The 13658-nt window shown below is 38.4% G+C and overlaps 1 long non-coding RNA gene across 1 annotated transcript; it reads right to left on the reverse strand.

Annotated features, from left to right (window-relative positions):
* Window positions 1–12337: 12337 nt before the first annotated feature.
* On the reverse strand, window positions 12338–13644 carry LOC134631066 (uncharacterized). The gene is made up of 2 exons (XR_010094356.1): window positions 13522–13644; window positions 12338–13040 (listed from the first exon to the last, which is right to left on the reverse strand). It is a non-coding gene; the product is annotated as an uncharacterized LOC134631066 (long non-coding RNA).
* Window positions 13645–13658: the final 14 nt, after the last annotated feature.

The following is a 13658-nucleotide window of genomic DNA, read 5'->3' on the forward strand; positions in this document are numbered from 1 at the left end:
TTCAGCAAGTTCAATTAGTTCTATTTCTAGCAGTTGTATAAGACTATCATTGTAGCAAAACATTTTGTGCATGTGTGTGTGTGTGTGTGTGAGAGATCAATTTTTAAATGTTTTGAATAAATCTGTAAATCAGTACAGACATTTCTGAATTTTCAAAGGAATCTGTAAATGTGTATTTATAGTTCCAGAACAGCGACACTCAATTTTAGCATTAAAAACGGCATTGAAAAATAAAACTGTTTTACATTTACTGTTTTCCTTTTGCTCTCAGCAGTTAAGTTTCAGGGCTTTATGGCTGAGCCTTGGCTGTAATGTCACATAATTTGCATCCAACAGACCTAATAGCTGCCCATCTTTACTGAACAACTTTGTAATGAATGGTTTGAGTTCAGGTGAGACTCAGAAAGAGCTATAAGGGGTTTTTTGTGCTTTTTCCTTGTTATCACTTGGAGGTGGACTGGTTTACAGAAGTCCACTCTTAACTAGCTTAGTAGTTGCATTTGACAAACAGCTGCAAGATGAGCTAGATGACTTTCCTGCAGTGCCCTTGCCCCTAGTAGTTAAAAGCCATTGGTACTGCTGCACAAGCATCATAAAGCTGCCTGTCATTCCCAAGGCTCGAGTCAGACTATTTTAATAAAACATCCTTTAACCTTACCTCTGTGCCCGCAACAGGCTATGTAGAAGAAAGCCTTCCAAGATGACAGTAAAGTCCATTTTGTCCTAGTTTAGAATGCATGGATCAACTTAATTTGACCATTTTGGACACAGTTTTTGGAAGATTGCCTCATCAGGAAATATGGCAAAAGGCATCAGAATTGATTTAAACAATTTAAACCAAAGTCATTTATTGACAAATTTTGACTCATAAGCAGCAGAGACACAACATTAACACCTGCAAGGTGAAGACAAGTCCATCAACCATCACTAGCTTAAGAAACCCAATTCAAAAGAGCTAGTCCCAGATCTTCAGTAGACAGTGTGAGGAGCAAACATGTAGCTGGTGTATGGGAATAGCGGCACAGACAAACCAAGAGATTCTGTGGGGGTGTAGCGGGTTTGGGCGAAGACCGCTCTTCCTTTGTGGTAGCGTGAACGGGAACTTATGGAGTAGACTGGCTCCAGACCAGACACGTCACTGAAAACCGGCTTGTTTTCGTCATCGTTGATACCAGATTGAGTGTTAAACTGTGTAGGTCCTGTCTGATACTGACCCCCTGCATAGCTGTCCGATCCTACTCCTGGAGACCCATACTGACCTACTGCAAAGCCAACTGCTGGAGCCCCATACTGACCCACTGTATATCCCAACGAACCAGCTGCTGGAGTTTCATACAGAGTATATAGAGGACGGCTCTGTACTCCATAGCCACTACTAGTATGTTCTGGCGCTTTGTCAGAGTCACTCCCCAGTTCAGAACTCCCCGTTCCCCTGAATGTATACCAAGGAAGAGTTTGTGTCTCAGCACTGTTCAGTCCCAGCCCTAGAAGAGAAATTAATAGAAGCAAAGACTTAGCCAATACATTTAAGTTCCCATTAATTTTAACTGGTCAATCATTTAAGTTTAGTAAACCTCTTACCTTTTTCCACAGGTGCACAAGTGATGCTTCCAGTGAGACATAATAGCCACAACAACCTGCAGACCATGATTTTTTTTTTTTTTTTTTTAAAGCAAACAAACCACGATGTTTATATGTACACATCCAATCCACACCCATAATGCATAATGCACCCTTCCTATGAAGCATCACTGCACATTAACCATTTTTCAAATTTCTGATTTTAATGCAGACACTGCTGGATTATGGCACTCTTTTTTTTTTTTTTTAAAGCGTCACTTACCTCATTTTGCTGTAGTTAAGGAGTTTCAACCTCCCCAAGAGCCTGTAACAGGATCCCCCCCCCCCAAAAAAAACCAAAACAAAAACCAACAACAAAAACATGTTAAACGCATAATACACCAATAAACAAATGACACTGCATACTCAATACCAGCACTGTACCTTATTGCAAGAGGAGCTTCCACATACTGACTAGAAACAACAAGAGCTGATTTTATATGATCTTTGCTGCAGAGGGGACCGATTGCTCAGTGGTAACAGCTGCCCGTGTAGTTAATTGGAAACAGGTAGCTTCTTATTTGTGGAAATGTCCCCATGTTTCCCTCACTTCCCTTTTATTCTACCATCTTAAGTTGTTTCCACATTGTTTTTCCACCAAATTTTGTCCTCTTAAAGTCTCTAAACCTTTCATTGCCAACACAGTTTTGTTCCATCCTTCTCACAGCTTCAAATCAGACCAGATGCATTTCACAAGGTAGCATTTGGAGTTTTAATAAAATTTTGGGAATTAATAAAATACTTATTAAAAATACTAAATATTTCATTCTTTTTGTCAAATTTCTCATTATCTTTGATTATGTATGTGGGGGGGATCTGAATCAGTATCTTTTCCATTTAGTAACTGAATTGTTTTCCAAAATTTTAAGGGAGTGTTTACATTTTCTGAGATAAAATATGCAGCCTTTGCATTTATTATTGCCACAATGCATTTATTGCAGAGCTCCATAAAGCATTTCCAATCTGAGCTAGGATCTGTTTTTCTGGTTTTGGCTCACACCACATTACACTCATGAAGTAACTTTAAAAGCTGTTGAGTGAACCAGGTATTTTTACGACCTTAAAATCTCTATTTTTTTAATGGAGCATGTTTATCAATGATTTTAATGAAACCTTCATAGACAAATTCCCATAAATTTTTCACGTTTGGAATAAGATAAAGCTTATCACAGCCAAAAACATGTACAACATTAACAAATCCCTATACAGAAAAATGTTTTATGCTTCGTTTTACAAGAATTCCAGGCTTGGTTTGTGAATTTTTATGTCTAATTGTAGCAGTGACACAGTGGTCACTGATGACATTTTACATTTCCAGAAATTAAAAGCAGTAAGCAATTTAAAAAAAACCTATATGTGTAAGAATGATGACAGAAATAAAAGTCATTCTTACTAAAAAATATTTTCACTAAATAAACAAACATAATTGTTTTTGTAAAACCATTACACTAGAAAAAAAGAACCAGATCCATGGAACGAAAAGTTACAATTGACGTTGAGGTAAACTGATTAACCTTTACAAAATCCAAAGCACATGAGCCGTCACAGGTTACTTAAGAAAATAATGTTGATCCCACACAGTGTGCACACAGTGTGCACTGTGCAGCAGGCAGTCTATACTCTGCAGCACACAGTTCTTGAAGTTCACGCAGAAGTATTACAACAGAAGCAGATTCCTCTTTGTTGAATTATCCTTTTTGTCTTCTTTGAAATTTTTCTTCTCAATCAAAACAGTGTAGACAGAGAAAAGTAAGAATCTGAAAAGGGGAGACAAGTTGGATCACACTGCTCACTCTGTCCCAAATGTAAATCAGACCCAAGTGTGCTGAGGGGGCCTTCTGTTACTGTGGTCCTGATCTTTGGAACGTGCAAACTGGCTTGCCTGAAGGCATTATTGTAGATCAATGCAGTTTTGTCACTTTTTATTGACACATTCCAACTGCTTGCTAAGCACACAACAACCCCAAATTCTGAACGCATGCAGACAAGACTCTGAAGGGTTCTGTTACAAATGTGGGCCACTTCTTACCAGGTAAATTGCTTTGGTAAATTGTGCTGTTAACCTAGTCTGCCCTGGAACAGGTTAGGATAAACATTAGAGATCTGAAGGTATGAAATCCCCACAAATCCCACAAATGGTGTTATTGTAAGGTGACCTTGAGGGTCTGAAAAGCGCCTATAAATAAATAAAATGTATTTTTAAAAAATGTATTACACTAAAAAAAAAAAACCTCTTTGAATAAACATAAAAAAATCATGGAACAAATTTTCACATGATTAAATTGCTTTATTTTAGCATTATGCAATTCTGTCATTCCAACTTAATGTACTTGAGTTGGACAAACTTAATTAATGATTAATCAACTTATTTACTGCAGTCCATCTTTATTTAATTGAGTTGATACAACCCATGCAAAATACTTAATGCCATTTATTAATGTGGAAATCCTTTCCATGATTATTTTAAGTTAGTTTAAAGAGTTAATCTTTGAAGTGTTCAAAAAAGTCTAGAGTCTGGCTAACAGATTTATAACAGTATGTCTGTGAAGGTTCTCAGTCATCTGTCATTTATAACAACTTCCCCTCCAGCCATCCTCTTATCTTTATCAGGGTTGCAGAGGGGACCGGGCGAGAGTCAGATTACACCCTGGACACCTCGCCAGTCTAACACAGAGAGACAGGCAACCATTTATACTCACATTCGTTTAGAATCACCAGTTAACCTAACCCTAACAAATGCATGACTATGGCTCTACTGCTAACTCAGCTAGAGTGTGGATTTGAACCCTGGACCTTCTTGCTGTGAGGCAACAGTGCTAACCAAAACACCACTAAGCTGTCGATACAGACTTTAAAAAAGTAGGAAAGCTATAATTACAAGGCTTGATATGGAATTTTGGTTACGTTTTTGTACTTGTCAGGTTAAACCACACTAAATAGCTGCCTCTTTTGACTCCAGTGATTTTCCTGTGGTGTGAAATCTCACTCTAACTAGATTGCATTATGGCACCTCAACAAGAACAAATTGATTATTTTAATTATTTTTTTCTGATGGCAGTAAACAATTTAAAAACAATTTGAATGTTTTATAACCCTTAATATATGATCTTAAAACAGGACACTTAGCCTACACTGTACCTGCTGACTATACTTGATTCTAATCTTCTGTTGAGTCTCTTTTATTCTGCTAGAATTGCAGCTAGAAAATACATCAAGAATATCTGTTCAGTCAAGCAAATTAATTTTACTTTGATCTGCATCAGACTGGAATGATTTCCACATCTGTGTTATTGTGCTGTAAGTTTAATGTTTAAATAGTTTCAGAGCTCTAATGCGCAGCCAAGTGATGGCTGCGCATTAGAGTAGCTCTATGATCGACAATGATCTCCTGTTCTTAGGAAGTCTCTTACAACAATGTTGCCTTTCACTATTTTATTTTCTTTATTTTATGTTCTTTATAGATAATTTCATCACCATTTGATAATGTCTCTAGTGTAGGTGTCATATAGATAATATTCTGTGGGAGAAAAGTGATATGATCTGTGAAACACCTCTTTTAGATTGGTCAGATGCTGCCAACACCACACCTTTCATGTGAGTATTCTCTGGGTTAACCTAGTTTGTAGATAGCCATGTTTCTGTGACCATTTATCCTGATCGACAGTGTTAGGGTATTGGAAAAATATCCTGGATATGTTGAACTTGCTTCATAGTATAGGTCCCAGATGTCAGAATAAACGTATCTAGTTCAGTCTTTCACCACACTCTTTGTCCAGGTTGCCTGCTATGACCTTTTAACCCTGGAGAACCCATGGGGTCAAATTTGACCCCATGGTTTCCCTAGAAAACAAATGGGGTTGGATCTGACCCCATGGGTTCTCCAGGGTTAAAATCCAGCAGATGTTGTTATTGAACATCAATACAGTCTATCAAAATAGTGCCTCATTTACTGACCTCCCAGCCCATTGTTCCTTCACTGGGCTGGTTTCAGTCATTATGCAATGTACTGTTTATAAGGTTTGGGGAAACCTGCAGTCAGCTGAGACTGAAGAAGTCTCTTGGATGAGTGACGAAACGTTTCTCCCACAAAACGATCCGTCCAGATGAACAGAATCAACTTTTCGAGACTCATTTACATCAGTTTCTAGCTCTGCTAAAATCAACGTGATGGACTGCGGCCTTGAATGCTGAACCAAACCATGTTGAAGTCACCCCCTAAAATTTTTTGCTAAGGTATATTTTTCAAGCAGGAAGTTAATGGGTGTTTCTGTTTCTTTGAGTTGTTCAGTGTTTCCAGAGAGAAATATAACCATAAATGTTACTCAGTATATACTGAAAACCTGTCTCTTCAATAACAACAAAACAAAACAAAACAAAACAAAAACTGTGGCCTTTGGGATTGCTTCTTTATCCTAAAATTTTACCTTTGGGGGTGGCTACCCCAGCAGTGTGACTTGAGCCATGTGACAACCAAATATCATTACCCCATGGATTTTTCCAGAATGTCAAATCATCTCGGCATGGACGACATTCCCGTAGAACAATTAGATCTGTTTTCATCTATTTGCAAGACAAAACACAAGGCTTTCCTCTTTACTGAGTTTTATAAATCACTTGTATTAATAGATATTAATAATAACTCCATTAGATTACTTATAGATCACTTAGCAAATTGCAAATAGACAACTGTGTTATACTGTCTAACCCTGTATGTCTAAACCTCTATGAAAGTCTATAAATGGTGAGACACATTGGAAAAACCCATTTGGGGTCAGCTCAGACCTTTATAATTATGTAAATGATGGTCCTTTGGCCTTGTATATTGAAGGGAATACATACATACACCAGTCATTTTCTTTTTATTCTGGTCTTTTTCCATTGATGAAAACCCTTGGACTGATAAACTATGCTTTCTGCCCGACCTTGCGAGCTCTTTCCACAGCTGGCCACAGCAGCACTCTGGCCTTTTTCTCATTTTTTCCTTCAGTCCTCACCAAAACAACACTTCTTTTTCAGGAAGGACCTGTTCTTTGCTCTCTTCCAGATGATGTCTCTCACAGAACGAAATGCAAATGGATGATGATTGCACTCTTGTACGTGTGGCAAAATCCATAGTCCATAGTCTGAGCCTGCCTTGCATCAGCACAGTTACCACTACCATCTGTTCAATGCCACACTTAAATTGCACTGATGAATTTAACCAACTGAAGAGCTGGGTGACTTGTAACTGATAACTTCTCTGTATTTTCAGTGCTTTCAGCAAAACCTACAAATTCAGTCATTACTTTTCAGATTTCAGATTTTTCCATTTAAATAAAACTTTCATACATTCTGAATACACACATTTGCAGATTTCTGTACACATTCAAAAATCACTGAACAGATGTATTCACACATTTACAAATGTGATTATATACACATAGATCTGAAAATGCACAAAGAGATCTAAATACATGTGTATAGTTCTGAGAGAGCACGCGCGCGCACACACTCACACACACACACACACACACACACACAGATTTCAATAGGCACACACAAATATTTACAAAATACACACATGCAGACTAAGATAGGCTCACACAAAAATCCTTTTGCTACAACAATAGTCCCATAAAGGTCAGCATTTAGACACAGCCTTCAGACATTAATAGTTATAGTACTAAGTAGTAACGGAAGCTGAAGCTCCAGCATATTTGTCAAAAAACATCAACACACTCCTTCAGAGACACTATGCCAGGGCTTTGTTAGTCTGAACAGTCACATGATCAATGACGTCCGAAGCTTAATTCAGCACGTCACTACCTCAGTACCCGATTCTGTGGTTTATAAGGAATTGAATCATTAGCAGGATTTGTGCTGTGTTTGGGTGATTTTGTGTGAGAGGGATCGAACCAGTGTGCGTCATAATTAGAGACATGGAGCCAGGAAAAGAGGACGCTCTGCCTGTTCCTAAATAAAAACCAGTTCATCAGCACTTGTGCTCCCAGGTATAAAATGTACATAAGGAATACACTATAGGCTACATATAGTTATAATTATGGAAGTTATAGTATACTATAAATAAACATACCTGTCCAATTGTTAATTACATAATCACGTGGAGGCAGGGACTTCACAGCACAATTCCCAACCTATTATAAGATTGTGTTGTACATTGTTATATATAGTGTATTTTAGTTTTAGTTAAAAAAAAAAACCCATGAAGACGTCACAAGCAAAAGGAGAACACACCATGGCACATGTTTAAACAATGAAGGTTTATTTGTCTGAATTATTTATTATTAAAATAGACATAAGATAATTTTTTCACCCCCAAAAAACATATTCAAAGCACCATAGCTCCGTAGAGTGGGCAGTCATAATGAAGCAGTTCATTCTAAGTTTTAGATTCAAGCTGCTCTTCATATTTCTGGCCACCAGATGTCCCTAACGAGGACTGTGTTAAAAAGCTTTGAGTAATGAACTGTTTTTCAATACAAACTTCCTCAAACCTCAAGTGCTGTTTTGTAATACGGAGCTAAGGTGGTTCTCTGGTCCGTGTATCAGTGTAAATAAATGGATCGTCAATTATAAGGGTAAAAGCGAAGTGAGGGAACTGAGAAGACGGCTGTTTGCAATTAACTTCAAAGGCAGCTGTTATCACTAAGCAATCAGCGCCTGCTGCACTGAGGATCATATAAAAGCAGCTTCTGTAGGTTGCAACAACTAAGGAGAAGCTCTTGGGACAAGTTACAGGGTTGGTAGAAGCTATGAGTTTGTAGCTGATTGTTTTGGCTGGGATTATTGGTGTATTATGGTTGACCAGGTTTTCCCCATTTTTGTATTAGTACAGGCTCTGTCAGAACGCAAACTGCAGCAGAATGAGGTAAGTAATTTATGTTTAAGTCTAAAGCTAAATTTTAAAGGGCCTGTCTGATGTATCAAGATAACTGGGTACTAAAGCAGTGAGGGTAAACTGCTAAATATTGGCTTAAAACCTTATGTTCTGAAATAACTGTTTCCAGGGTTTTGTGGATTTCGTGTCTGCTGATTGGAAGCATCATCTGTGTTCCTGTGGAATATGGTATATAACACTAACAAAACTGAAAAAGCTGAACAAAGTTAAGCGGCCTTGAATAAATTCTGGCTCTTGCCTTGTTTCTCCTCAGATTATGGATTTGATATGGAATATGAAGATATGGGCACATACCCCATGCACGAGGGAGCATTTTTTTATGACCATTCCCAAGACAGTGCAAATTATGAGGCAGACGACAGCTATGACCACATTGCCACAGGCTCCAGTGCTGGTCCTCGTAGTTACCCAAGTAACAAGATGGTTGGGGATGACTGGTTTACTAGTGGCTATACAGGGGGGAAAAGTGCTCACACTGATACCAGTGGTGAGGAAAACAAGCCTGTTTTTAGTGACGTGTCTGGTCTGGAACCAGTCTACACTACTGGCTCTCGTTCACGCTACCAAAGAGGAAGAGCAGTGTTTGCCCAAACCCGCTACACCCCCACAGAGTCTCTTGACTTACCTATGCCACTATTCCCATACACCAGCTACACACTTTCTTAACGTCCAATCTTCAAACTCCAGTCAAAGCTGCCTATTAACTCTTGGTGAGTTCAATTACTCTTGGCTTTTCATTTGAGTGGTGTGAATGTTAACTGGTTGATTAACTTGTTTGCTCTGCTTCTCTATTCTCAGGTATGTCCAATGACTCTTCGTCCAGTTGCCAAAATACTTAATAAATTGCTTTAAACTTAAACAATGCCACTTATTTCCTCCTAAGCAGTTTATCTATACTGGTGTTTAACAGTTTAAGGGTTAATTGCATATAGATGCACATTTGACAGTTCTGAAAGTTTGCCAAAAATGAGGTATTGATATCCAAGCAGAAGGCTTTTTACAATAATTCTAATCAAACATTTTTTTTTTTTTTGGGGGGGGGGAAGTCATTTACACTTTCAATAAATTCTTTAGAAAGCTGCACCGTTTAGCATTTAGACATGTGGTGTATTGTAAGGAGCTCTTGAGGTGGAGAAATGTGGGGTGGCTGCCTGGGTTTCTGTTATGATGGCTGGTTAAAAGGTATTAGACTCTGTATTCATTCTACTCAAAACAGGGCAACTGCAAAGATATTGAGAGCTTGACCTCCTAGTGTGCCCTGTTGGACATGGCTAATGCTAGCATGTAACCTAATGTCTGTACTGTCCTACAGTCATTGCTTTAGCCCTACTCTCAGGCTCATGTAGCCTGTGTATTTTAAACTACGGCCATTTCTCAATGTGAACCATAGCCCTGGTATTGGTACTGTGGTGTTTTTTTTTTTTTTTTTTTTTTTTTTTGTAGGGTGGAAATGTCTCCAGACATCACAAAACCTTGATTTTTTTTTTTTTTTTTTTTTTCCCAAAGTTCATTTTGTTCATCCTGACGGAGCGTGGCTTCGTCTCCAAGTGATTTCTTCACTCTCAGCTAACTGCAACCATATAAAGAGTTTTCTTGGCTCAGGCCCAATGGAAATTGTATATTGCAGGAAGACAAAGAGAAAAAGGCCTTTTATTTCTCAGCTTGAGCTATATCTGAAAAAAATGTGATTTGAAAACTGAGGATCTTGACTCTGTTTTTGGTTTGTTTGTTTTTGTTATAAATGGCTCTGGGAAAATCACCAGGACAGAATGGTTTAACTCATTTTTATCAGTATATTCAGACATGTCAGAATTGTATGTATTTTCTGAAGCAATGAAAGAATGTGTACAAAATAATTCACTTTTAATAATGGGGCAAGGAATAATTTATAATTAAAAAATATTGATAATTTAAGAACATAACTTGATGTTAAAATATTTACTACTAGCTAGACTCCAATTGGGTATCAATAAAATTATTAGTGAAACAATCTGGCTTTCTCCACAACGGATTAATCCATAATATCTGATGCTAGATCTGTTAAATTATGCAGAATGGATAGGGGGGGGAAATATATATATATTTTTTTTTATATATAAACACAACCCACTGAGTGTCTACATGTTCTGTCTCTGGGACACTGTTCCTCTCCTGCCTCATTGGTATGCTGACTGGGAGGTGTAAGCTCCTCCTCATTTCAAGCCATGTCTTCTCTCTCACACTTGTTCGCTCTTTTCTCAGTCTCTTCCCTTTTGCTTTTCTCTCTTTATAACTGATATAAGTACTGCACATGGTACTGTTAACTTTAGACGTTCAAAATCTTGAAATAACATAATCTTCATTATTTTGGTGTTATTAATAGATTTTTGTATCCATATTATTTTAATTAGTATGGCTTTTTTTTTTTGGTTTTGGCTTTTGGTGAACAGCCAAAACTGTTTTTAGCTAGTGGGTCTTAGTAACTGTTCAGACTAACCGTCATATATTCTACTGTAAAAATACATATATATGTATGTCAACACATAATTGTATTTGTTGTGTAAATAAAATAAATTAATGCATTTATAGATTAATAATTTCCCAAAATTGACTGTCTCCATTTAAAGCAGCAGTAAGCGCTGCCGGAACTGTTTTAAGTCTCCGTGCATCACGTGGGAACGACCAATGAAATGACTGTAGAAAACATGGACGACGCGACAGCTCCCCAAAAATGAAGCCATAACCTCTCTATCGCCCCTGATGTCTGGCTGCAGTATAGGTCATAAACCCCGCCTCCTCCATGTTAGCGTATGGGACTGGGGTCACACTAAAATAAATTAATTCTCCTCAGATAATTTTTTGCCAAAGATTCTTTCATTTGTTATCAATAGTTCTTATCACGCTGATTTATGTCCAAGGGGTCTCCTTTCCCATAAGTTTGATTCTAATTCCTACCGCGGTGATTCTAAATTGGGGTGTAACGTCATCATAACAGCTTTGACTGAAGCTGCAGTCACGGAGAAACTTGCGTATCTCTGTTCGGGAATAGCAGATAGAGCGTAGGCTCTGAGAGGAGGGCCAGCGTTTACGTTACGAAGACACGACCGACTGTTTTAACCTGACAGCCTGAGGTGTTCTTCAGTAAACTGGACTACCTGACAGAAAGACCCGAGGCCCCGCTGCACTTTTTCGGTAAGTTAAACGCGTTTGTAAGCTAATCCGTAACTACCGTCCTTAGCTAGGTCCTGAGACCTAGCTAGCTAAGATGAGCACTCGGCTGTCGGGGTTCGTTTAGCTAATCTGTGCAGGTGAATGAATTTACCCTGACTAAAGAAATCAAGGGAAACGCCCCGGGCTGCTCAGTCACTAATTACTGTTACTGTACTTTTATTACAAGTGTTATACTGTAAAAGCAACAGGCTGCACTCTGCTTCAGCTCCTGTGCAGAGCTGATTATTAAATATGTGCAAACAACAGCATGTTCTCAGTCTCCACATGTGTAAAGACGGTAAACACCATTTTTTTTAAGCTTGTACTTCAGTAACTCCTCATTAATCAGTAACTATGGATTAAACTGTAGAATGAAAAAATGTAAGAGAAGAACTTCAGATCCTGAGTGTGTGAGGACAGAGAAGGATCAGCTTGATTTCAGATTTCAGATAAACTTTATATTTCAGTTTGTGATGATTCTGTTCTCTTTGTGATTACAGGAGCTGCCCTCAGATTCAGACCTCAGCACCAACCAGTGACAGCAGACAATCATCCAACATGTTCACATGTTAACTGCAAAATGAACTGATGAAAACAGTACAAAGGTTAAAGTACCACATGTGCTGTCAGTGAAAGCTGAAGCTGTTTTATTGATAAAGTTAAAGACAAAGAGAGAGCTGCAGATCTCAGACCTGCACAGCTTCCATTTTAAACCCTTGATGTACTCAGCTGCATGAAGAGCACGTTTGAGTTTCTCTGACACAATTAAATAAAACCTGATGAAGGTCAAAGGTCGTCACTTGTATGTCAAACTAAAAACTTGTGATCTGGAATTCTTTCACAGTTTTTTGCAGATAGTGTGTTATTTACCATAAAGTGATTCAGAGTTATTCATACCAGAGTAACCAGAGAGGATCATATATTTTTAAATATATAACTTTCTACAGGACTAAATATAATATCTTTATGTAAAAGCCCGGAGCCTCTGGGGAGTATCTGAGTATTTATAACATTACACAAACCAAAGGTCTCCATCACAGTGTTCATGAAATGCTGGGTGTATCCATCATGTGGGGCGGGCCTGTAGAGGAGTGCTGAAGGAGTTCCCTGTGAGGGAGCTGCTGGTGAAGATGAGTCCTGCTTGATCAATGCCATGAGCTTCGGTCTTCCTGGTGTTTCTTAAATGATGCCTCTCTCAGTGGGTCAACAGAACTTCTGGCACAGGACAGCTGTGATGAAAGAAAGGGAAGAAGTTTCTCCAAACCTCTGGACCCAGAAACCCAGCTTAGTCCTCATGGTCTCCCTCACTAGTTTCTCCTCAGGGTGAATGTAGCTGTTGATATAATATGGACAATTATTAAATGAAAAGAACAAATTACACTACACTACTGAAATCTCATGCTGCTGTTTTTAAAGTTTCCATGTTACCAGGCTGTAGACGTAGACAGCTCTGAAGATTTAAACAGTTTTAGATCCATTAGACTCACAGTCTTAAATGTTAAAATCTTAAAGGACAGCATTACATTTTTGATATTAACAGTAACTCTGGGCCTCTGTGGAGTGAGCAGCTGATCTTATCGCTGTCGAAAAATGTATAACAAAACCTAAGGAGTGCTGAATCATTTAATAATACAGACTCTTAACGTAACAGGTGTGTAGCATCGCTAACTAGCTAGCAACAAGCCCCCAACAAATTGCGTATGCTAGCGGCTAATCTAGCAAACGAATTAACAACACAGTGATTTTAGATGTTGTAGAACTATAAGATGATAAGCTGTGTGTCTTTTTCATAACAGTGACGTGGTTGTATTTACCTTAATTTAACGAGTCGTCAATCGCGGTAAACCCATCAGCAAACAATGGAGCAGCCGGGCTACGTAAAAAGTTTAGGCGTGTTTGCGGTCATGTCCAGCGGATGTGTGGGCGGGAGCGTGACGCAGTCGCTCCACCT

The sequence above is a fragment of the Pelmatolapia mariae genome, linkage group LG7 (assembly GCF_036321145.2).
Source record: "Pelmatolapia mariae isolate MD_Pm_ZW linkage group LG7, Pm_UMD_F_2, whole genome shotgun sequence".
Classification (NCBI taxonomy): domain Eukaryota; kingdom Metazoa; phylum Chordata; class Actinopteri; order Cichliformes; family Cichlidae; genus Pelmatolapia; species Pelmatolapia mariae.